The sequence below is a fragment of the Ornithorhynchus anatinus genome, chromosome X2 (assembly GCF_004115215.2).
Source record: "Ornithorhynchus anatinus isolate Pmale09 chromosome X2, mOrnAna1.pri.v4, whole genome shotgun sequence".
Lineage (NCBI taxonomy): Eukaryota > Metazoa > Chordata > Mammalia > Monotremata > Ornithorhynchidae > Ornithorhynchus > Ornithorhynchus anatinus.
The window spans coordinates 2,462,258-2,488,532 of NC_041750.1; the positions used below are offsets into that span (position 1 = coordinate 2,462,258).

General features: G+C 49.3%; 3 long non-coding RNA genes across 4 annotated transcripts; 1 reads left to right on the top strand and 2 right to left on the bottom strand.

Moving 5' to 3' along the window:
* Window positions 1–364: 364 nt before the first annotated feature.
* LOC114807420 lies at window positions 365–8,066 on the bottom strand. The gene is made up of 3 exons (XR_003755506.2): window positions 7,767–8,066; window positions 3,515–3,668; window positions 365–592 (listed from the first exon to the last, which is right to left on the bottom strand). It is a non-coding gene; the product is annotated as an uncharacterized LOC114807420 (long non-coding RNA).
* LOC114807419 lies at window positions 3,592–25,931 on the top strand. The gene is made up of 3 exons (XR_003755504.1): window positions 3,592–3,676; window positions 20,463–20,705; window positions 25,701–25,931. It is a non-coding gene; the product is annotated as an uncharacterized LOC114807419 (long non-coding RNA).
* LOC103166437 lies at window positions 15,644–19,492 on the bottom strand. 2 transcript variants are annotated; one of them, XR_484855.2, is made up of 3 exons: window positions 19,135–19,492; window positions 18,488–18,659; window positions 15,644–15,944 (listed from the first exon to the last, which is right to left on the bottom strand). It is a non-coding gene; the product is annotated as an uncharacterized LOC103166437 (long non-coding RNA). The 2 variants fall into 2 exon arrangements; XR_003755503.1 differs by having other exon boundaries at window positions 15,644–15,978.
* Window positions 25,932–26,275: the final 344 nt, after the last annotated feature.

Here is a 26,275-nt window from a genome sequence, read left to right on the forward strand (position 1 = left end):
TTCCTCATTTGTAAAATGGGAATTAAGACTGTGAGCACTATTGAAGGTCAGGGACTGTGTCTGACCCAATTATCTTGGCTCTACCCCAGTGCTTAGAACAGGGTAAGCACTGTTGTGGACAGGGAATAGGTCTGTTTATTGTTCTATCGTACTGTCCCGAGTGCTTAGTACAGTGCTCTGCATACAATAAGTGCTCAATAAATACGGCTGACTGAATGAATGAACAGTGCCTGGCACACAGTAAACGCTCAACAAATACCATAGTTATTATTAGTGGGCCTTACCCAGGGAAGGGGTTTGGGAGGAGGAGGAGGATAGTTGAGCTACAGAGCTGTTATTAAGGAGTAGAAACGGACTCGTTCAGTCTAAAAGCATCTAGATTTATGTAGATTTATCCGAGGTGGAAAGTTTGCCGGAACACCATTGTGTTTCGTTGACGGCGGAGGTGGCGGCCGTTGGAAAAGATCCCGAAACTCCGTTTTTCAGTCCATGGGGCTTTGCCCTCTTTCCATGGGGGCCTTAATTTGGTCCGCTGGTCACCCTCTGGAGCGGCGGTCGGGCTTCTATCAGGGCAGTGACTGGAACCAGCTCGCTAAAGGAAAAATCAGTCAATCAATCCAACCAAAGCCCACCTCATCATAGCATCTTCCACATCACCACATGTATTTCTCACATTACATCACCACCCACATTATGCTCTCTTCTCCTGCTACTGTTTTTTTTTTTTAAATGGTATTTGTTAAGAGCTTACTAGGTGCCGAGTACTGTGCTAAGCACTGGGGTAGATTCAAGCTAGTTAGATAGTTCACAGTCCATCCCACATGGGGCGTACAGTTTTCATCCCATTTACAGAGGAGGTAACTGAGGCCCAGAGAAGTGAAGTGATTTGCCTAGGATCACACAGAATGAATCAGTGAATGAAAAGTGGCAGAGCCGGGACTAGAATCCAGGTTCTTCTGACTTCAAGGTCCCGGCCCTACCCACTAGGCCACACTGCTTCTCAACTGCTCCCCAGTTCGTTCTCTCTGCAGCTCCAAAGTTTGCCCTGGGCACTTTGCTTCTTCCGTTCTTGCATCCAAACCATGGCTCACACCCTTCCCCGCAGCCCGGAATGCCTTCCCCTATTATTATCATTATTATTATTATTACATTTAAGCACTTACTATGTATCAAGCACTGACCTAAATCCTGGGGTAGGTACAAGTTAATCAGGTTGGACGCAGTCCCTGTCCCACATGGGGATCACAGTCTAAGTAGGAGGGAGAACAGGTATTTTATCTGCATTTTACAGATGACAGCAACTGAGATCCAGAAAAGTGAAGTGACTTCCCCAAGGTCACACAGCAGGTAATTGGCAGACCCCAGAGTAGCACTCAGGAGCCCTGACTCCCAGGCCCATGTTCTTTCCACTAGGCTATGCTGTTTCCCCTTTTAAACAGCTGAAATTCCATCTCTTCCAAAAAGCCTTCCCTGATTGAACCCCCACCCCCCCAAGGTTATGTCCTCCCAATATGCTCCTCAGCATTACACCCAGCCATCCTCAGCACAAACGCAAATATTGAACTAGATACTCTAGTTTTTCACTCGCTTATTTACTCCCCTTCCCAACTCCTCCCTCTTACTCTTCCAGCTGGATCCCTACCCTGTAGTTCTCTATGGGCAGGGATTGGTGGGTCTATCAACTCCCTTGTATTGTCCTGTCCCAAGTGTTTGGTGCAATGCTCTGCACACAGTAAGCCCTCAATAAATACCATCAATTGATTGACTGATGGTATCCATGGGATTGCTTCCTATTAATTGCAAATCATTTCTGTCTCCATGGCTTCCCTGTTAAACGTTAAGCTCCTCGAGGACAGTCTTTTCCCTATATCGTGGACTTCCAAGGGTCTAGTGTGGTTCTTAGTAAACAAGGGGCGCTCGATGGGCACCACTCTGTTCTAGCATCGAGAGGGATGTCACGAACAGTAAGTCAGATAAATGGGTAAAATGAAATTCAATCATCGGCATTTTCATACGGGTACACTGTATGCCCCGGAAATGAGATTATTCGGGAAAGACTTCATGTGGGAGGAAGTTTGGAAAGAGAAAGAGAAGCGGGTGATCCTGCAAATCAATCCATCAATGGTATTTATCGAGCGCTTTCTGTGGAGAGGGTCCTCTACTAAGCACTTGGTAGAATACAGTACAACAGAAGCCGAGGGGGAAAGTGTATTTCAGGCCTCAGGACTATGGGAACGATGGCTTGAAAGTGCGAGAACTAAGTGTGAGGATTCTTGAGTCTCGGCAGAATAGAGGGAAGAGGAGGTCAGCTAGGAGCGAGGGGTCAGTTGGTTAAAGGCACTGAAGCTGATGTTCAGGGGTGTAAGCGATATCATCCTCATCATCCATGGTCTCGGGAACGGTTTAATGAGAGCGTGGTACGCCTGCTGACTTTTGAGAAAACCAATTCCATGTTGGGTAAGAGTAAAGAAGGGAAATTTGTACTATCCTCTCTAAAGTTTAGTGCTCTGCACCCTGGAAATGCTCAATAAATACCACTGATGGATTGATCTATAGGTCAAGAAAGACTGCCCTAGAAATGAACAGAAGGAGCCTCAGTGAAATTATAGGTCAAGGAGAAAGTTAGCACAGAGGAAGCGGAGGACACTACTGTAGACAGTGAGAAACGGAGAAGGCCAGTGGCTGAGTATCTATCTGGAGGGGAGAGGAGAGAGTGATGGTTTTGCCGGAATAGGGGAGGCTTGTTTGAAGGTAGATGGAAAGGAGGCAGAAGAGTAAGAAGTTTTATTATTATTATTATTAGCATCAGTACTGTTATTGTGCTTGTTAATCACTTACTATGCGTCAAAAACAGTTCTAAGCACTGGGATGGATACACGTTTATCAGGTTGGACACAGTGTCTGTCCCACATAGGAAGTCTGATGCTATTTGCTAGTTACTATTACTATTTACTATTAGTCTGTTTACTAGACTACAGCAGTACAGTTTTGTGCTATCAAAAAAAAAGCTTAGATAAACCAGAGTAAACTGATTCATCTAGGTTCTCTCATCAAGTGAAACTAAGGAGATCTCTCTCAACTGAAGAATTCAAAATATCTTCCTCCTCACTCCCCCCCAGATGATTTTGATTTGAATGCCCTTCCTCTTAGATGATGATGATAATTTAAAAAATAATATGAATTGTGGTAAATTTTAAGGGCTTGTACTATGTGCTAAGTTCTGTATCAAGCACTGGGGTAGATACAAGGTGATCAGGTCAGACACAGTCCCCGTCCCACAGGGGACTCATGGTTTAAGTGGGCGGGAGGACAGGAAACATTTTACAGATGAGGAAGCGAGGCACAGAGAAGCAAAGTGACATATCCAAGATCAGACATCAGACAAGCGGTGGAACGGGAATTAGAACCCAGGTCCTCAGACTCCCAGTCCCAGACTCCTTTCAGTAGGCCAGGCTGCTTTTGATGAATTTGGGACCTGTTAACATCTTCATCAATTTATAGCTGCCTGTATTACCCCATTAGGATGGAAGCTTCCAGCGGGCAGGAATCGAGTCAAACTTCTTCCGTCTCTTCCCTGTCTGCCTAGTACAGTGCTCGAAAAATACCGTTGATGATCACGACGACAGTCAAACATTTCTGGTCAAACTTTCGTCTTCTCCAACGGCTACCTGAAAAGGTGGGATCAAATTAATGATTTAAAGGAAAGCTGCAGTGATTCCTTATCTCGCTTTAGATAACTTAATCAATATTTACCCGATAAGGATTTGTATGCCAAGCAAACCCTTTTTTCCAGGCAGATTTTAAGGGATTTTAATCAGATTTTTCCAGGTAGATTTTAATCAGAGTGGTCGTTTCTGGGTTTCGCGGCTGGGGCTGGGAAAGGACTTTCTCGGGGTGCTGGTGTTTTTTCTTTTAAATAATCTCAATTTCCTGCTAGGAAAATGCTGCCATCTGCTGGGATAAAAGGCCATCCCCTTTTCACATCCTTGCAAGTTTAAATGATCAGTTTCCCCAAATTGCACTTTCCCGGGAAGGGAGGGACTCTCCCAGTTGATCCCTTTTACAAATGGATTCAGTTTTGATTATAAACTTTGAAAATCTCACGCATCCCAGTGACGCTGCGCCTGCTGGGTGCATCACCTGGGGTAGGAACGACTGATCGCCGCCGCTCCCGTATTAATCGATCAATGGTATTTATTGGGCGGGGACGGCGGGTAGAACTTTGGGCGAGTCCAGTGCAGCAGAGTTGGTAAGCAGGTTCCCTGTCCATTTTTTCCTGCACGTTAGTTTTCGATGGCAACATATGACTGAAGATCGAAAAACCCGGTGAATCAATCAAGACGGTATTTATTGCGCAGACATAAAGAGGCATATGACGGTCCCTCATGAAAAGTTACCGGGCTTTCATTTGGGTTTCTGTAATGATCCTATTTGAAACAGTCAACCAGTCAATTAACGGTATTTATGAATAATATTCATTCATTCAATCGTATTTCCTCACCTTTTACTGTGTTCAGAGCACTGTTGGAGAAGCAGCGTGGTTCAGTGGAAAGAGCATGGGCTTTGGAGTCAGGGCTCATGAGTTCGAATCCCAGCTCTGCCACTTGTCGGCTGTGTGACTGTGGGCAAGTCACTTAACTTCTCTGTGCCTCAGTTCCCTCATCTGTAAAATGGGGATTAAGACTGTGGGCCCCACGTGGGACAACCTGATTCCCCTATGTCTACCCCAGCGCTTAGAACAGTGCTCGGCACATAGTAAGCCCTTAACAAATACCAACATTATTATTATTATCACTGTACTAAGCGCCGGGGGGAGTACAATACAACAATAAGTAGATACATTCCCTGCCCTCCACAAGCTTACAGTCTTGGTGGGGAGAGGCAGGCATCAATGCAAATAAATAAATTACAGATATGTACATAAGTGCTGTGGGGCTGGGAGGGGCAAAGAGCTAAGGGAGCAATCGAATAATAATTGTGATATTTGTTAGGGGCTTACTATGTGCCAGGCACTGTTCTAGGCGCTGGGTTAGATACAAGCTAATCAGATTATTCCCAGTCCCTGACCCACATAGGGCTCACAGTCTTAATCCCCATTTTACAGATGAGAGAACTGAGGCCCTGGGAAGTGAAGTGACTTGGCCAAGGTCACACCGCAGCCAAATGGCACCCAGGTCCTTCCGACTGCCAGGCCCGGGCTCTCTCCACTAGGCCAAGCGGCTTCTGGGTTGATCGATCGATTCAGGACCTGAGCATCGATCCATCCAGCCCATTCTTCTGCCTCCAATAGGTGCCATAGGACCCTTGGAGGAACAGGGAGACGGTGAACCTTCTTGCCCTGCCATCCTCACGATGAGAGACGTTCCCCGTCCCCAGGGTTATCGCTTCCCCATCGTGGGGCTCTAGCTAAACCTTTTTCTGAGCCTTCTAACACCCCAGGCTTCCGCCTTAATGACCCGTTACACCCCGTCTGATCTAAGCCCCTCTCGAACCCATCGAAACCTTCTGCCGGCTCCCTTCCTGCGGGAATGAATCCCATCAGTTGCTTAAAAAAGTGTTTCCTCTTGTTCGAGTTGAGCCCCTCCGCTTGCAGCCTTCCATGTCGGCCTGAGGTTCCGGAAAACGTTCCCCAGTTTCCCAAGGCAGCCTCCCTGATATCCTATTTTTCCCAGACCAGAGAGACCTTATTTTAATCAATATATATTGATTATAGTACTTATAGTACTTGTATAATTATAGTACTTGTTTAGCACTTACTATGTGCCTAGCACTTACTATGTGCCAAGCACCGTTCTAAGTACTGAGGTAGTTACAAGTTAATCGGGTTGGACACCTCAACTTTAATCGGAGACCTTCCCACCCACTTGACCATGTCCATTGGATTTTTTTTACTTTGCTAGATCTGTCAAGTTGCTGCCTGGATGGCACGCATTTTTCCAGAAATGCTAGTGGTAGTGCTAGTGGTATCTGTTAAGCGCATCTGATGTGTCATACACTGTTCTAAGCACTGGGGTAGATAGGAGATCATCAGGTCCCACGGGGGCTCAGGGTAGGAGGAAGAACAGGTATTGCAGATGAGGAACAGAAGCACAGAAAAGTGAAGTGACCCGGCAAACAAGTGGCCGAGCCAGAATTAGAACCCAGGTCCTCTGACTCCCAGGCCCGGGCTCTTTCCTCCAGATCATGCTACTTCTCCTCATGCTAAGACTTGACCCCTTCCCTGAAAATGCTTACCATTTCACTGACCCCATTGATCCCATTCAGTGACCCCAACCGTCGTTGGGCCAGTGATTTGCGGGAACAATCAACAGCTGCTGGAGGCAGAAGGACCTGGGTTCTAATCCTGGCTCACCATCTGTGTGCTCTGTAACCTTAGGCAAGTCACTTCACTACTTTGGGCGTCAGTTACCTCATCGGTAAAATCGGGATTAAGACTGTGAGCCCCACGTGGGACAGAGACTGTGTCTGACCTGATGATCTCGTACTTAGCCCAGCGCTTAGTTCAGTGCTCGGCACATAGTAGATGCTTAACAAATACCATCCTTATAATTTTCAAACCCAGCTCTGGTTTGCCACCTGCTAATAATAATAATAATGATGGTATTTGTTAAGCGCTTACTATGTGCCAGGGAGTGTACTAAGCAGTAGCCCCCTGAAGGGCGGCTCTGTGTCATTTCTCTCCGGGCTTCTCTCCCCTTTTGGAGAGCGCAGACCCCCGGTCCCTTTTGGCCTATTGGAGCTGCTTCTGTTTGGCTTCCCTCCATGCTTAAGCAGAAATCCTAGCGTAGATTGCATCAGAAGCCGTAGTAGCTTCTCTTCAGAAAGGCGCAGGCTATTTTTATAGCGGCCCCGAGGATACCGGGAATTTACAAGGCCCTGCTGGGGAAGACAAGCGCCTCGTGGCTCCATAGCAGACAGAAAAGCGGAGCGTTTTGACCACCGGACCCCCAAATCGTGCATCTGGACTCCGGGGTTCGAGTCCCAGCCCTCCTGCTGACCGACTTGGTATCCTCGGCCAAATCGTTTAGCTTCTTGGTGGGTGAATGAATTAAAGAGAGGGAGAAAGGGAGAGTGAAAAATGTGGATAGAGCCCGGGCTTGGGGGTCAGAGGTCCTGGGTTCTAATCCCGGCTCTGCCACTTCCATGCTGGGTGACTTCCAGTCTGTAAGATCTCTGTGGTCAGGGAATGTGTCTGTTATATTGTCATATTGTACTCTCCCCTGCACTTAATACAGTGCTCTGCACACAATAAGCGCTTAATAAATATGTCTGCCTTACCTTGGGCAAGTCACTTTACTTCTCAGGGCCTCAGTTACCTCATCTTTAAAATGGAGATTAAGACGGTGAGCCCGCGTGGGACATTAGCTTCGTCTAACCTGATTAGCTTCTACCTACCCCAGCGCACAGTATAGTGCCTGACACAGAGTAAGCACATAACAAATTCCATTTTTTTTTAATAGTAGCTATTGAGCACTTACTGTGTGCAGGATGATGTACTGATTCTGCTTCGTGCCTGCTGTGTGACCCTGGTCAAGTCACTTAGCTTCTCTGTGCCCCAGCTCCCTCATCTGTAAAATGGGGATTCAATTCCCGAGCCCCATGTGGGACCTGATTATCTTGTATCTATCCTCGCATATAGAACGGAGCAAAACATATAGTAAGTACTTAAATACAATAAAATAGTGCTATAATAATAATAATGACAATAACAATAATAATGATGATGATCATGATGCAGGCACACACACACAGGCCTCTCATCTCACCTTCTAGCACCGGTCCCTCCAGGTGGAATCACTGGTTTTCTCGGATTTCTTTTGGGACCGGCGGGCTCAACTTCCCCGGGCACATCTACATTCGAACCGTTTCCTCGGAGATTTCTGAAAAAAAGCCTCCGAGCTCTTTACAAGGCACACGCTTAAATAAAACCCATGCTGGAGTTTGCCGGGACATTTTTAGAAACTGCCACGTGTATTTTGGGAAGCGTCTCTAGAAAGCAAGAAGTTGAAATGAAACCTAAGGCAATGAGAGAGAAACAAGAGAGGCAAAATCATTGAATTTATTCTCCGAACCCTCCTGTTTCCCTAACATCGGAAGTTGCCCATTCTCTTGCGCATCCTTGTTCCGGGAGGCGGTTCCGTGGAGCGACTGTTGTGGAATCGGAGGGGAAACCACCACCTCTTGAGGGGAGGGAATCCATGACACAACTGTTCACACTGGGGAAGCTTAAAAGGAGTTTTCAAACTGAGGGGACCTTCAGCTAGCTGGACATTGAGTCACCTCCACCCACCCCGGCCTCGCCATCCCTACAATCTCCATGTCAGTAATAAAAATAATAGTTACTGTGGTATTTGACAAGTGCTTACTATAATAATAATTATTATTTTGAAATTTGTTAAATGCTTACTATGTGCCAGGCACTGTACTAAGTGCTGGAGTAGATATGTATCAAGCACTGTTCTAAGCACTGGGGTGGATACAAGTTAATCAGCTCAGACACAGTCTCCATACCACACGGGGGTCACAGTCTACGTAGGAGAGAGGACAGGTTTTTGGGGTTTTTTTTAGGGTATTTGTTAAGTGCTTACTGTGTGCCAGGCACTGTTCTAGGTGCTGGGGTGGAGACAAGCTCATCCGGTTGGACACAGTCCCTGTCCCACATGGGGTTCACAACCTTAATAATAATAATCATGGCATCTGTTAAGTGCTTACTATGTGCAAAACACTGTTCTAAGTGCTGAGGAGGATACAAAGTGATCAGGTTGTCCCACGTGGAGCTCACAGTCTTAATGCCCATTTTACAGATGAGTAAACTGACAGCCCCGAGAAGTTAAATGACTTGCCCAAGGTCACCAAGCAGACAGTCGGCGGAGCCGGGATTAGAACCCAGGTCCTCTGCCCCCCAGGCCTGGGCAGAGTCAGCAGAATTCATCTGCTTCCTTCAGTTAGCAGTGTCAGCTAAGGGGCTGAGGTCTGACATGGAAAAGGAAAGGGATCGCCCACCTCAGGAGAGAGAGAATTCTTGCTTCTCGCCAGCCTGGGCCAGACAGGATTTGACCCTTCAACTACTCCCGCAGATGAGCCCCGCATATTTACCCACCCACAAAACGCCTCCACCGGCCCATACGCCAGACGATTTGGGCCAGGAAGGAAACTCAATGAAATCAACTTTTTTCGACAGCCGGCCCACCATGAATTGTTCCCAGAATTGGGATGCGGGCCTGTCGCTATCTGCAAAGTTGTTTCAAATAACAGGCTTCCTCAGGGTGTCAATTTGGAAGCTTTCCACTGTGCTAGGGTCCAGCAGGCACACGTCTGTCCATTTTTCTGCATTTTAATTGCACAGAAGAGGCCTTCCTCACCCTCTTCCGCTCTCTGGACATAATGTACAAAATGCAGCACAAAATTAATCTCCCGACAGAATGTCAAAACCCACAGCTCTCATCAGACCTCTGTCCCCCACCTGATGGACCAAACCAGGCTAATCAGAGTAAAGGAGTTTAAGCAGATGGTGCCTCTGCAGTGTGGCCTGAAATTTGTTTGTTTGTGAAAATACAAAACAAAAGCAAAATCCTCTTTGCAAATGGTGAAACCAGGAACCAAAAAATAGTTAGGGCAGCAGAAACTGGAGAAAAAGGTGATTGGAAATATGGTTTCTTGGAGATTGACTCTTGGCATCGTCTGTGGCAAAGATTTTTGGTTTTGCCTAGTGGGTTGAAAAATGTCCCTTCCTTTATGCTTGTTTGCTTCAGTATTATCTCTCTTGGAATGCAAACACCCTGAGAGCAGGGGCTATATCTTTATTTGATCAAATGTGCTTATCTTTATTATAGTATCAACCAGAGTGTTGACTAAATAATCCATCAGTGGTATTTATTGAGCAGAGCATTGTACTAAGTGCTTGGGAGAGAATATTATAACAATATAACAGTTACATTCCCTGCCCACAGTGACCTCACACGTGTTAAGTCGCTCAAAGAATTCTAATAATGACGTCTTGAATTCTTAGAACCCTTTTATTTTTTCCCAAAGTTCTTTCTCATTTCTTATTCCATTTCATCCTCACAGTGTACCCCTTGGGGAAGGGAGAGGCAGGTGTGGTTATCCCATTTTAAGGATGTGGAGACTAAAGCACGAAAAGACTAAGTGATTTGCCTAAGATAATAGAGCAGACCCCGGACAGAGCTGAGATTAAAACCTGGGTCTCCTCGAGCCACCCGAAGGACAGGACTGTGTCTAATTCCCATCTGTGTATTTTTTAAGGATATTTGTTAAGCGCTGACTATGTGTTAAACGCTACGCTGTGCCAAGCACTGCTCTAAGCCCTGGGATAAGTACAAGTTAATCAGGTTGGACACAGTCCCTGTCCCACATGGGGCTTCCAGTTTAAGGAGGAGGGAGAACAGGCACTGAATCCCCATTTTGCAGATGAGGTAACCGAGGCCCAGAGAAATGAAGTGACTGGTCCAAGGTCCCACAGCAGGCAGGTGTCAAAGCTGAGATTAGAATTTAAGTCCCTTGCCCATTAGGCCATGCTACTTCTCCAGCATTTACTACAGTATTCATTCATTCATTCATTCATTCATTCAATCAATCATATTTATTGAGCTCTCACTGTGTGCAGAGCACTATACTACATGCTTGGAAAGTATATTTCAGCAATAAAGAGAGACAATCCCTGTCCACTTCAGGCTTACAGTTTAGAAGGGGGGAGACAGACGTCAAAACAAGTAAACAGGCATCAATATAAATAAATAACGGTAAGCACTTGATAGATACTATTACTATTACTCTTTCCACACTTTCTCCCTGGGTCTAAGATTATTTCCCGCACTTAGGAGGAGCGAGTGGAAACCCCAGAGACTCACATACTTTAGATTGTCCTGGTCAAGAGCTCATCTTTAGGTATACGGTGGTGGTTGACTTTCAGACCACTCTGACCTTTGAAGGGTCAGTCAATCAATCGGTGGTATTTATTGGGCACTTACTCTGTGCGTAGCACTGGACTAAACGCTTAAGTGGCAGATAATGTTCCTTTCCCCCAATGAGCTTACAGTCTGGTGGGGGGACAGAGATTAATAGAAATACATAGTTTATAATATGGAATTTATAGATATGTACATACATGCCATGGGTTGAGCAGCAACGTGGCTTAGTGGAAAGAGCGGGGGTTTGGCAGTCAGAGATCTTGGGTTCTTATTCTGGCTCCTCCGCTTATCGACTGTGTGACTTTGAGCAAGTCATTTAACTTCTGTGGGCCTCAGTTCCCTCATCTGTAAAATGGGGATTAAGACTATGAACCCCACGTGGGACAACGTGATGACCTTATATCCACCCCAGAGCTTAGAACAGTGCTTGGCACATTGTGAGTGCCTAACAAATACCATCATCATTATTGTTATTAGTTATTATTGTCAGATTCCCAAAGGTCACAGATCCAAGTGCATAGAGGACACAGAAGGGAGAGGGAACCGGGGAAAAGAGGGCTATATCGGGGAAGGCTTCTTGGAGATATGACTTTAATAAGGCTTTGAAGGTAGGGTGAGTGGTGGTCGGGCATAATGAAGGGGGAGGGATTTCCAGGCTAGGAGGAGGTGTCGCACAAGCAAAGTTCAAAATGTCCTTGTCTCTGCTCTGGGCTGAGAGTGAAATTTCTTCCAGGCCGGATCAGATTTCTCCCCCAATTTTCTCTTTTGTGTAGGCAAAATTCCACATCTCCACGTCCTCAGCCGAGGAGTTTCAGCCATTGGCGGAACACGGTCCTCTTCTCTGTCTTGGTGGGTGACCAGGCTGCGTGCTCTGGTGGCTTGCTTCTTCCTCACTGTTGGCTTAAGGGCTGAAAGGACAGTGGCCACCCTCCCGGCACTGTGGCTTTGTGCGCAGAAAACACCGTGTCCTCTAAACTTGGCTCTTAGGAGCCAATGGGTCAAAGGGAAATGGAGGGCTGGAGTCTCCCACCTCCTCTCCCTCCCTCCTGGTTGTTGCAGCTGCTCAAGGTCTATTGACAAATCGGGGTGTATATTTCACCTTCAGGTTGGAGAACCTTGAGACAACTCAACCCTCTGAACATACAAACACACACACACACAAACAACCAGTTTATCCTCTTCATAAAATTCAACTCTCTGAACAACACACACACAACCCAATTTATTCCTCTGCCATAGAACTCAACTGTCTGAACACACAAACCTCCCCCCCACCCCCGCACACCAGTTTATTCCTCTGCCATCTAACTCAACTCTCTGAATGCGCACACACACACCCCAATTCATTTCTCTGCCATAGAATTAAAGCATCATTATTAGCCCTTTGTAGATTAGTTTTAGTGTGACAGTTTTAGCCAATGGCTTCATTTAAAGTCTAGGGAGGGCCAAAGTCCGCCAGGCGGAACAAATATTATAATTGTCACTATTTTCGTCACACTCCCTTTCTGTTCTTGGAAGGTTCAGATCCTAGATGGTAAACTCCTCAAGGAGGCAAAATCGTTTATTTCTTTGATTTGTTAATTATGATATGTAGTAAGGGCTTACTGCATGCTAAGCACTGGGATGGGTACACTCTGGATAATCAGGGTGCAATCCCAGTCCCACATTGGGTTTTCAGTATAAGAAGCAGGGAGACTGGGCATCTTAACCCCATTTTACTGTTAAGGAAACTGAGGCCTATGGAAGTCATTACTTGCCCAAGGTCACACAGCTGGTCAGGAGCAGAGCTGGGACTAGAACCCAAGTCTCCTGACTCCCAGTCCCGGGCTCCTACCACAAGGTATTTCTGACTCCCTTAGCAATCGATCAATCGGCAGTAGGACCGGATGTTTCAAAAAATCCAGTGTCCCCAAGCCAGTCAGTCATATTTATTGAGTGTTTACTGTGTGCCGAGTGCTGTACTGAGCGCTTAGGTGACCAGCACCGCCATCTATTCGGGACAGGGCACAGGCCAGCTGAACACGGGACAGATCCCGTGTGAGAAGTAGCCTGGTCTAGTGGAAAGAGCACGGGCCTGGGAGTCAGACGACCGGGGTTCTCCCCACTCCAGCCCGTTCTCCCCCTCTAGACTGAAAGCTCATTGTGGGCAGGGAACGTGCTGACCGACTCTGTTATATTGGATTCTCCCAAGCCTTTAGTATAGCTCTCTGCCCACATTAAGCGCTCAACAAATATGATTGATCGATGGACAATCCCAGCTCTGCCACTTTCCTGCTGCGTGACTTTGGGCAAGTCAACTTCACTTCTCTGGGCCTCAGTTCCCTCATCTCCAAAATGGGGATTAAGACTGGGAGCCCCATGTGGGACAGGGACTGTGTCCAACCTGATTATGTTGTATCTACCCCAATGCTTAGTACAGTGCCTGGCATATAGTAGGTGCTTAACCTCCCTCCTCACCTCCGCCAAACTGATTCTCTTTCCCTCTTCAAAACCCTACTTAAAACTCACCTCCTCCAAGAGGCGTTCCCAGACTGAGCTCCTCTTCTTCCTCTACTCCCTCTGCCATCCCCCCTTTACCTCTCCGCAGCTTAACCCTCTTTTTCCCCTTTTCCCTCTGCTCCTCCACCTCTCCCTTCCCATCCCCACAGCACTGTACTCGTCCGCTCAACTGTATATATTTTCGTTACCCTATTTATTTTGTTAATGAATTGTACATCGCCTCGATTCTATTTAGTCGCCATTGTTTTTACGAGATGTTCTTCCCCTTGACTCTATTTATTGCCATTGTTCTTGTCTGTCCGTCTCCCCCGATTAGACTGTAAGCCCATCAAACGGCAGGGACTGTCTCTATCTGTTGCCGACTTGTTCATCCCAAGCGCTTAGTACAGTGCTCTGCACATAGTAAGCGCTCAATAAATACTATTGAATGAATGAATGAATGAATTAACCAATACCATTAAAAAAAAATCGTCCCTTGGAGGGATCTTTCTCCCATTAGAGGTCACTTCTTTTCAGGGAAGGGCCCTGGGTTTCTGGACTGCCCTTTGGTCAGGACAACTTCTCCTGAGGAGGGGGTGTAAAGGGAATGACCTTTTCTGGGCTGGAGCGATAAGGTTCCACAGGGATTAAACCAAGGGCTCTCCAAGCCCTCGGCGGGGGCAACGAAGGGGCGGGGGCAATGCCAGGCCCACGTTTTGGCAGCCGTGTAACCCTCGGAGGGCGCTGTCACCCCTATGTCCTTCACCAGGACTTGGACAAAGAAGGAAGGAATGGAATGAACCTCTTTTCAATTCATGAATGTTGTCTTTATTCTAAACGCCTCATGCAAGGGGAATGCAAATGGGCACCCGATCTCTGCAAATCTCCGTGCCCACCCCAGGCGGGTGAATGGAGGGAGCCGCCCCCAGGCCTCCCTCTTAGGCCCCGCGGGGCGACCCTGGCCAGGGAGGGCGAGCAGCGGGGTGGGTGCAAGGGGCGCGGTGGGGTCGTCAGGGTCAGAAAGGGGGGGAGAAGTGGTGTCGGTTGCCGGACGGCTCCCGGCCTTCCACGGCTCGCGTGTGAGGGCCAGCGCGGCTGCCAAGCTCGGCTGGGCTGCTCCAAGCCGGAACAGGCCTCGGCGGAGCCTGGAGATCCGGGCCCGGGTGAGCCGTGGCCTCCAACTTTGCTCCTCCCGCCCACTACCCACAAATCCGGTTTAACGCTCTCTGGCCTTGGCAGCGGCATCCTCTCTACTCCACAAGGGCAAAGAGTTTTCGGAGAGGGGCAGCGTGGCTTAGTGGAAAGGAGTCAGAGGTCGTGGGTTTTAATCCCGGCTCTGCCACTTGTCAGCTGTGTGACTTTGGGCAAGTCACTTCACTTCTCGGTGCCTCAGTTACCTCCTCTGTAAAATGCGGATTATGACTGTGAGCCCCACGTGGGACAACCTGATAAGCACATAGAACAGTGCTTGGCACATAGTAAGCGCTTAACAAATGCTATTATTATTAGTTTTATTTTCCTCCTTAAACAAATCGGGGTCTCCCTGCTCCTGGCTAGCAAAGGGAGAGGGCGGGTATCAGCAGCAGCTACTGGGGCTTTTGGGAGAGTTTCTGCGTCACCCTGACTTATTCTCTCTGTTCTCCCCCTTCCCAGCCCCACACCACTTATGTACCTGTCATTTTTTTTTATATTAATGTCTGTCTCCCTCCCTCTAGACTGTAAGCTCCTTGCGGGCAGGGAATATGTCTTTTTATTGTGGTATTGTACTCTTCCAAGCAGGTAGTACAGTGCTCTGCATACAGCAAGCGCTCAATAAATACGATTGAATGAATGAATGAGAGTTCCCTCATCTCATCCATGTCTCATCCGTCCCCTCTCTCTGTTTCCACCCCCCACCCCCACCCTCTCCCAGTTTCTGGGTCAAGCTTGGCGCGAAGCACTGAGGTGGACGTAGGATTGGACATAGTCCCTCTCCCACATGGGGCTCACTATTTAAGAGGTAGAGAGAACTGGTATCCTGTGCCCCTTTTGCAGATGAGGACACTGAGGCCTAGAGAAGTTAAGTGGCTGGCCCGACGTCACACAGCGGGCCGGAGTCGGGGTGAGAACCCAGGGCTCCCGAGTCCCAGCCCCATGCCCGGCCCATAAGTCATCCTACCTCCTTTTCGTTGTGCGCAGGGAACGTGTCTTTTATATTGTCATAGCCAACTCTCTCAAGGGCTTAGTACAGTGTTCCACACATGGTAAGCGCTCAGTAAATACAACTGACTGCCTGAGAGCACATTCCAACAGAGTTAGTAGACATGCTCCTTGCTCACGACAAGCTTAGAGTCCAGGGGTGGAGGTCAAAACCCACGTCTCCTGAGTCCAAGAAGCGTGTGCTCTTTCCTCCGCATCAACAGCAGGGCTCAGTGGCACTGGCGACTGTAAAGGCGCAGAAGAGGGAATTTCAGGAAAATTCCCCCTATCCCTCAGCACTGCTTTGCCCAGGGAGAAAAAAGGAGGCGCTGTCCAGAGAAGAGGCTTGCTGGAGGAGACCTAATGGAGAAGAATAACTTCACTTAGCAGCTTTCTGCTGAAGAGAAGTGGAAGGAAAATGGAAAGGGAATGAAAATGGACAGGAAAGGAAAATAAAGGGGAAGGGATGGGATGGGAAGGGAAAATTTAGAGAGGGAGAGAGGAAGAGAGAGAAATCGAAATTTCAGGGATTTGCACCCTTTACTCAACCCTCCCTGAGCCCCACGGCACTTACGTACATGTCCGTAATTTATATTAAATGTCTGTCTCCCTCCTTTAGACTGTAAGCTCGTTGTGGGCAGGGAACATGTCTACCAATTCTGTTCTACTGTACTCTCCCAAGCCCTTAGTTCAGGGCTCTGCCCACAGCAAGTGCTCAATAAATGCCATCGATCGACTGATTGATGGAGGCATTGTGACCCAGTGGAAGGAGCATCGGACTAGGAGACGGATTTAGGTCTGGGTCTCAGTTTTGCCAGTAGTTTGCCGTGAGATCTTGAACAAATCACTTCACCTCTCTGGATCTCAGTTTCCTCCTCTGGAAAATGGAGATAGCTATACTTGACCCTCATTTCTTCTTAGACTCTGGGCCCCACTTGGGGCAGAGACTGGGTCCAATCTGATTATTGTGTGAACTCTAGTACTTAGTACAGCGCTTGGCGATTTTTAGGTATTTAGTAAATACAATAACATAATAATAGTGATAATATTATAATTACTAATACTATTACTGTTGATATTATTACTACTATCTGCTTTCACTACTCTAATAGCTACTTTCCTGTAGCTGTTAAGGACATATATTTACAATCTATTCCTCCTACCTATAATTTATTTTAGGATCGGTCTCCCCTACTTGTCAGCTAGTTGAGGGCAGGGATCAGGTCTACTAACTCCATTATACTCTCCCAAATGTTTAGCACAGTCCTCTCAGCCCCACGGCACTTCCGTATATACATTGTATTTATTGCATTGATGTCCCTTTATTAATATTGACGTCTGTCTTCCACCCCCAGGCCGTGAGCTCGTTGTGGGCCGGGATTGTCACTGTTTATTGTTGCACTGTACTTTCCCAAGAGCTTAGTACAGAGCGCGGCACCCGGCAAGCGCTCAATAAATGCGATTGAATGAGTGAATGAACGAATGAATGAATGGTAAGAGGAAGTGGGCTCTTTTCCGGGTGGAAAACTGCCGGGGGAAGCTACGGGAACCAAGGAATTCCTGCCGAAGACAAATAATTATCTGTGCTGCCTCCCTGTGGTATTGAGGGAGATGTGGATTGAGGAATGGAGTTGTATTCGGGATGAGGCCTTCTTGGACGAAGGCTCTCCGTAGAGAGATACGGGTCAGAATGACACCTCCCCTCCAAGAATCCGTCGACCCCTCACTTTAAACCTTTCCAATACGTTGTTTGTATTTTAACTCGCTGCTCGCAGTAATAATGATGATGGTATTTGTTAAGCGCTTACTATGTGCCAAGCACTGTTTGAAGCTCCGGGATGGATACAAGGACATCCCGTTGTCCCACGTGGGGCTCACGGCCTCAACCCCATTTTACAGAGGAGGTAACTGAGGCACAGGGAAGTTAAGTGACTGGCCCAAAGTCGCACAGCTGATAAATGTTGGAGCCAGGATTAGAACCCACGAGCGCTGACTCCCAAGCCCGGGCTCTTTCCACTAAGCTACGCTGCTTCTCCACAACTCTGCTCGGCAAGGAACTCCCTCCTCAATTAATGGTATTTATTGAATGCTTACTGTGTGCAGAATGCTTGGGACACTACAGTCCAACAGAGTCGGTAGACACGTTCCCTGCCCACGAGGAACGTGCAGTCCAGAGGGGGAGACGGAAATTAATATCAGCGCTAGCGCTTGGAACGGTGCTTGGCACATACCATTATTATTAGCATAAATTATGGATCTGAACCTAAGCGCTGTGGGGAAGAGGGTAAGGTGAATATCAAGTGCTTAAAGAGGAGAGAGGGAGTGTGTAAGTGACACAGAAGGGAGCTAATTCTGTAGTTTAGGACTCTCCCAAGCGCTTAGTACAATGCTCAACATATAGTAACTGCTCAATAAATACCATCGATTGATTGGGACGGCATAGCTGGGGAAGGCCTCCTGGAGGGGATGTGATTTTAGAAAGGTTTTGAAGGTGGGGAGAGTGGCGATCCTTCATACGTGAAGCGGGAGGGAGTTTCAGGACAGAGGGAAAACTTGGCAAAGGGTCGACGGTGCAGTAGAGGAGATTGAGGTACAGTGAGTAGCTTGGCGTTAGAGGAGCAAAGTGTGTGGACTCGGTTGTAGTTGGAAATCATCAAAGTAAGGAAGGAGGGGGGAGAGGTGATTAAGTGCTTTAGAAGCCAATAATGAGGAGCTTCTACTTGATGTGGAGGTCGATAGGCAGCCACTGGAAGTTCTTGAAGAGTGGGGAAATGTGGACTGAACAATTTTTTAGATAAATGATCCGGGCGGCAGAGAAAAGTAAGAATTGGAGTGGTGAGAGACAGCAGGCAGGGAGTTCAGTGAAGAGGCTGCCTTCGGAATCTTCGGGCCACAATCCTCACCGTTTTCAAACGCTCCTGAAATCTTTCTGATGGTCAGCTCCTTGCGGGCAGGGACTGTCTTTTTCTTCTTCTCTTGTACTCTCCCAAGTGCTCATTCCAACGCTTTGCCTTCAGTAGGTGCTCAATAAATACCGTTGATTGATCGGATGTATTGTACAGTCACTGTGAAATTCTGCGGGGCAGGGACAGTGATTGTTTAGTTTATCCTGTTACCAGCCCATTTAGTGGAAGAAGCTTAATGGGGGTACTAGTGGATGGGATATAGTAAACAGTGACCCCCATTCTCCCTGGCCCATGAGCAAAGATGTGGGGTGCGCCCTCCCAGATTTACTTGGCAGTGCTGGGGGGGAGGGAAGAATCGGTTCCTTTCTTCATTCAGCTTAGGGATGCTAAGAAAGACTTGAGATTCTGAATCTGGTACTATTTTTATCTGGAACGAGCACATTCATGTCCTTCTATAAAGAGGGGTGCCCGTGGCTTCTATCAGTTGCGAACCCCATTCCCTCAGAGGGGACCCACTCTCAGGGAGGAGGCTGAGGGTTTCTTCCCCAGCCAGATGCTGGATCTTCTGGGAGCAGGGCTGGAAGCGACCCTCCCGCTCAAAAAAAGGATCCCTTTTGAGTCCCGGGGTGGTGTCAGGAGCTTACCTGGACATCGTCGTCGGGGTGTGTCGGCTGGAACTGGCTCCTTTAAGGAGTAGAGAGGGGGAAGCGGCCCGCCGGGCCTCTCCTGGCGTGGGAACGGACCTGGGGGAGACTGGCTAGGCAGACCATCCCCCTTGGGTGCAGGGCTGGGATTCCAGGTCGGGGGTTTGGGTTAAGTCACCCTGACTGTGCCCCATCGACCCCACGTGGAGGGAGCTTCCTGCCCCTAAATCACCCCAGGAAGCACCTTTTTCTTTTCTATGATACTCATTTAAGCGTGTGCTCTGTGCCACGGCCTAATGGACAGAGCAATCGGCCTGGGAGTCGGAAGGGCCAGGCTTCTAATCCAGGCTCTGCCACTTGTCTGCTGTGGGATCTTAGGCAATTCACGTCACTTCTCTGGGCCTCGGTTTCCTCCCCTGCAGCATGGCTTAGTGGATAGAGCACAGGCCTGGGAATCAGAAGACTGTGGGTTCTAATCCCGGCTTCGGCACTTGTCTGCTGAGTGACCTAGGGCAAGTCACTTCACTTCTCTGGGCCTCAGTTATCTCATCTGTAAAATGGGGATTGAGACTGTGAGCCCCATGCGGGACAGGGATTGTGTCCAACCAGATTTGCTTGTATCCTCCCTAGCTCTTGTTACAGTGCCTGGCACATAGTAAAAGCTTAACAAATACCAGGATTATTATTATTATTTTTATTACTAATAATATGTGCCTCTCCCTACTAATTGAGGATGCTGGAAGGTTAGAAACAGTGTGGCTTAGCACAAAAAAGAACATGGGCCTGGGAGCCAGAGAACTGGGGCTCTAATCCCAGCTCTGCCATTTGCCTGCTGTGTGACTTTGGGCAAGTCACATCACTTCTCTCTGCCCCAGTTTATTCAGGTGTTAAATGGGAATGAAATACCTGTTCTCCCTCCTACTTAGACTGTGAGCCCCGTGTGGGACAGGGATTGTATCTGACCGGGTTCACATGTACCTACCTCAGTGCTTAAAACAGTGCTTAGCCCATAGTAAGCGCTTAACAAAGACCATTACTATTATGAAAGTCGTTGCGGGCAGGGAATGTGTCTGTGTGTTGGTTGTTCTAGTGCACTCTCCCAAGCGCTTAGTACAGCGCTTTCCTCAGAGGAAGCGCTCAATAAATACAATTGAATGACTGAATGAAAGGAGAGAATTGGTTGGAAAGCTTTTGAATAATTAAAGCTCTACAAGAACGCAAGCTGTTACTATTATTATCATCATCATCAGGAAAATACATAAAAATAGAGAGACAGCTGTCCCCATCATTTATCTTTAACTCCAGCCGAGCTTCTGTGGCATTCGCAGGTGTCGCGATGCCTCGCCATGGCCCCAGCCCGTTCTCCGTCAATAACAATCAACATCGTCCCTCTGATGGAGCCCGAGAAGGAGGAGGCCCAGACCTCGGCCTGAACGATTCACCCAGCTCTTGCCCTCGCTCGGGACGAATTCCACCCACGATCCCATCCCCCTCGACTCACGGAGAACGCTTTCTATTTGCAAGTTGCTCCGGATCAAATCACCTTTCAGGGTGTTTCCTCCTTATCTGAGGTAAGGAGTCAGTCCTTCCATCGGTTGTATTTACTGAGCGCTCACCGTGCGCGGAGCACTGTACTGAGTGGTTGGGAGAGTACGATATAGCAATAAACAGACACGTTCCCTGCCCACAACGAGCTTTCAGTCTAGAGGGGGAGACAGGTTCTTCATGGAAGAGAAGCTGTGAGGATCATGGGGCGGGCAGTCCCCGGCAGCCCACGGAGCCGGGCTGTCACTCCACTGCCCGAGGTCCTTTATTACGATTATTATCATTACCATCGTTGTGGATTATTATAATCAATAACATCATCATCGATGTCATTAGTAATAATTGAGGGCGGTACTGATGACGATAGTATTCGCAGAGTGCTCACTTTGTGCCAAGCACTGTACTAGGCACTTAGTGACATACAAGTTCTTTAATTAGGTCAGAAACATTTCATGTAGGCAGACTTAGCACCCCCAGACCCTGATTATCATTGTCATTATCACTATTGTCAATAATGATAATAATAGTAGTAGTGATAATAGTGAGTAAAGTGCCCACTGGGTGTGCCAAGCACTCTACCGAGAACTGGCTGGGGTCAATTCTCTTGCCGAACTGTACATTCAAGCAGTTAGGACGGTGCTCTGCACATAGTAAGCGCTCAATAAATACTATTGAATGAATTCAAGGTAATCAGGTCGGAGAGAGACCCTATGCCTCATCAGGTTCCCAGTGATCCAGACAAGGGCAGCCACTTAGCAGGTTCTGGGAGACCAAAACCAGGCTCTGACGAGAACATCAAGTGTCTGTTTCCTCGGGGACCATTTTTGAGCTTTCATTCGATAGTATTTATTGAGCGCTTACTATGGGCAGAGCACTATACTAACCGCTTGGAATGTACAATTTGGCAACAGATAATAATGCATAAGGACCGACCGGTCTCCTGCAGAACATACGGGCCGATGGCCCAGCTCGGTAGGAACTTCAGAACTCTCCCGCGATCAGTAGCATCTACTGACCGCTTAACAGCCTGCAAGTCCTGGGCATTTAACTGCAAGATCCTTGAGGGCAGGGATCGTGTCTACTGCCTCAATTGTCTTGAACTCTCCCTTGTGCTTAGTAGAGTGCTCTGCCCGCAGTAAGCGCTCATAAATACCACCGGTTGATGGATTGATTGAACAACAGAAGCCAATGACACGGTCCCCACCCTCTCGGAGCTTAGGGTCTGAGGAAGACGGCAGCTGCTCAGTAAATACAGGAATCCAGCCAGGGGGAAATGGGTTTCCTGCAGGGAAGAAGCTTTGACTGGTTATCTGGCAGCCTTCAAGAATCCAAGGGCACATGGAGGAGGATGGGAAGAGATGCAAGGTGAAGAATCAGTTTCAGAGGGAGGGAATGGGGATGGTGTGGATCTCCCACCTTATTAATAATAGCAACAACAACAAGAATTGTGGTATTTGTTGAGTGCTTACTATGTGTCAAGCGCTGTACTAATCGCTGGGGAAGATAGAAGATGAACAGGTCCCACATGGGGCTCACAGTCTCAATAGGAGGGAGGCCAGGTATCGAATCCCCATTTTGCAGATGATGAAACTGAGGCACAGAGAAGTGAAGTGACTTGCCCAAAGTCACACATTTGGCAAGTAGTGGACCCGGGACCTCTGACTTCCAGCCCTTGCTCTTTTCACTAGGCTGTGCTGCATCTCAGAAGTGAGATCAGTGCCCCTTGCCTTCAGGGAGTTTACAGTCGAATTTTGGGAAACTCATAGCACATAGTAAGCGCTTAACAAACACCATTCTTCTTCTCATTATTATTACTATTATTATAGACAAAAATGATTTACATTCAAGGGGAGCAGGAGGGAGAACAAGGTGAAAACAGGTAGCGTGCACATATGCCAGGATGAACGATCGGAATCAGTAATTGAATAGACAGAAGGGCTGAGGATGGATATAAATACATAAATAGCTAATCTAGGAAAAAGAGAAGGGCCTTCCACTTTCCTTCATCGAGGAGGAGGCTGAGCACGGCCATGGAAACCGGTGGAGAATAGCTGTCGGGGAGTCTTGTCGATGTCGGTCTTGCAGACGTAAAAATGGCGGTATTCATTAGGCCCTTGGTACGTACCAAGCCCCGTACTAAGCTTTGGGGTAGAGGCAAGATAATCAAGTTGGACAGTCTGTGTCCCACATGGGGGGTCCTGCCTGGGTAGGAGACCAGATATTGAATCCCCATTTTACAGATGAAGAAACCGTGGCACAGAAAAGTGAGGTGATTTGCCCAAGGTCACACAGTTGGTAGAGCTGGGATTAGAAACCAGATCATCTGAGTCCCGGGCCCATGCTTTCCACTAGGCCACGGTGTTTCTCAAGGTGGCCCCATTGACCAGATAACTGTTCTGGAGTAACTCACTTTCCCCTCCTTAAGTTCCTGAGCGGAGTTGGCTGGAAATGCCCTCCCACTTGCTGTTTGAGAGGAATGGTGGGGTGGGGTGGGAAGGAAGCCCGTGTCTCGAGTGTGAACTTGTATCCTAAAGTTGGGATGAAGGGTCCTATCCTATTATTGTGTATTCCTAAATCTTCCTACCTGTCCATCGCATATCCTGGAAGCTCCTTACCAGCATCCAACCATGCTTAGAGTAGCAGCGTGGCTTAGAGGCAAGAGCACGGGCTTGGGAGTCGGAGGATGTGGGTTCTAATCCCGGCTCCACCACTTGTCTGCTATCGCCAAGATCCGCCCTTTCCTCTCCACCCAAACGGCTACCTTACTATTACGGGCTCTCGTTATATCCCGGCTAGACTACTGTGTCAGCCTTCTCTCTGACCTCCCTTCCTCCTCTCTCGCCCCGCTCCGGTCTATTCTTCACTCCGCTGCCCGGCTCATCTTCCCGCAGAAACGATCTGGGCATGTCACTCCCCTTCTTAAACAACTCCAGTGGTTGCCTATCGACCTCCGCTCCAAACAAAAACTCCTCACTCTAGGCTTCGAGGCTCTCCATCACCTTGCCCCTTCCTACCTCTCCTCCCTTCTCTCTTTCTACCGCCCACCCCGCACGCTCCGCTCCTCCGCCGCCCACCTCCTCACCGTCCCTCGGTCTCGCCTATCCCGCCGTCGACCCCTGGGTCACGTCCTCCCGCGGTCCTGGAATGCCCTCCCTCCTCACCTCCACCAAACCGATTCTCTTTCCCTCTTCAAAACCTTACTTAAAAATCACCTCCTCCAAGAGGTGTTCTCAGACTGAGCTCCTCTTCCCCCTCTACTCCCTCTGCCATCCCCCCTTTACCTCTCCGCAGCTAAAGCCTCATTTTCCCCTTTTCCCTCTGCTCCTCCACCTCTCCCTTCCCATCCCCACAGCACTGTACTCGTCCGCTCAACTGTATATATTTTCGTTACTCTATTTATTTTGTTAATGAATTGTACATCGCCTCGATTCTATTTAGTTGCCATCGGTTTTTACGAGATGTTCTTCCCCATGACGCTGTTTAGTGCCATTGTTCTTGTCTGTCCGTCTCCCCCGATTAGACCGTAAGCCCGTCAAACGGCAGGGACTGTCTCTATCTGTTGCCGACTTGTTCATCCCAAGCGCTTAGTACAGTGCTCTGCACATAGTAAGCGCTCAATAAATACTATTGAATGAATGAATGAATGTGTCACCTTGGGCAAGCCACTTCGTTTCTCTGGGTCTCAGTTAGCTCCTCTGTAAAATGGGGATGAAGACAGTGAGCCCCACACGGGACAACCCGATCACCTCGTATCTATCCCAGCGCTTGGCACCTAGTAAGCGCTTAACCAATACCATCATAATAATAATCATCGGCCAAGCTTCTCTCAGTACCCCTAATAATAATGGTGGGGAGTATACGTGAAACGCCTCTTACGTGTCAAACATCGGGCTAAGCGCTGGGTTAGGCACCGGATACAATCAGATCACTTTGAGGCAGACACGGCAGTGTGGCTTGGTGGAAAGAGCGTAGGCCTGGGGATTAGAGGAGCTGCCTCTGGCTCCTCCACTTGCCTTTTGTGTGACCTTGGGCAAGTCACTTAACTTCTCTGTCCCTTGGTCACCTCATCCGTAATTTGGGATTAAATCCTCCTCCCTCCAATTTAGACTGAGAGTCCCGTGTGGAACAGGGATTATGTCCAACTGATTATCTTGTATCTACCTCAGCAGTTAGGACAGTATCTGACACATAGTAAGCGCTTCGCAGGTAGCATTAAAAAAACCAAAAAACTGAAAACCAAAAAACCAAATGCAGTCTCGTCCGTGGGGCTTGTAGTCTACAGGGGGAGGGAGACTGGGCATCTAAATCCCATTTCATAGAGGAGGAAAGTGGGGCTCAGAGAAGGAAAGCAGGCCGTGGGCAGGAAAGTGGCGGATCTGGACTCAGAAGCCCGGCCTCCTGACTCCCAGCCTCGTGCCCTTTCCACTAGGCCCCGCGGCTTCTCCTTCTTGCCGAGGCCTTCCGTCCATCTTACGGAGGAGGGCGGCCGGGGCCGGCCCGTGGAGGACAGCCACGGAGGGGGGAACTGGCCCGGACGGACCGGCCGTCTCAGGGAATGCGAGGCTGGACCTTGGGTTCGGGGTTTGGGAAGTGAGACCGCCAGGCCGGACCCCGCTCAGGAGCCGGTCACCCTCTCCTCCCGCCGCCCCCGGGGCCTTCTCGGCCTGCCTCCGGCCTGGGCACCTTGGGCTCGGGCCTCCGGTGGGCTCCGGGAGGGCCTGCCGGCTTCTTTCCGGCCCCGAGGGTCCAGGGGCCCAGACCCCGGGGGGGGAGAGGGGGCAAGAGGGTACCGATTCAGGGGAAGGGGACCCTGGGGAGTGAGGGCCCCGGCGGGGTGGGAGATGGGGAGGCAGGGGGCCGGCCCGACCGGCCCGGCTGGGAGGCCGGGGGGTCGGGAGGCGGCCAAACTGGTCCGGTGGGAGGTCAGGGGTGGGTAGCGGGACTGGGCTAGCCGGGGGCTTGGGGCGCCGTCTTTATTCGAGTAATAATAACAGATCATCCCGATCCCGGCATTTGTCAAGCGCTTCCTCCAGGCCGAGCACCGTTCTACGCCCTGAGGTCGATAGAAGTAATCAGGTTACCCCTCGTGGGGCTCACGGTCCTACTCCCCACCTTCCCGAGGAGGTAAGTGCGGCCCAGGGCAGTGACTTGGCCAAGGTCACGCGGCCGAGAAGAAGCGGGATCGGAACCCAGGGTCTTGGGCCTCCCGAGGCCGGGCCGGCTCGCCCCTCGCCGTCCGGGGAGGTCGCAAGGGGTAGGGGCAGGGGCCGGGGCGGACCCGGGGCTTCCCGGGGGTGGGGGATGACTGGGATGGGGGGGACGCCCCCTCCCCACCGCAACACCCACACTCACACAGACGCTGGGCCCGGGCCGCCGTCGCCTCTCTCCCGGAGCCACGGGGTGACCGGCGGGGGGGGACGGTCCGCATCCCCGGCGCGCCCCTCCCCCCAGGACCGGCCCGGGCCGGGTTTGACCGGCGCTGCCCGTGCCCCCACCCCCTCCCGCCCCGGTTACGCCGCTTCCGGTTCCCCAGGCCCCGGGCGGCGGGGCGGCGGGGCGGCGGAGCCCCCCAAATGGCCTGTCCGGCTGCGGCAGC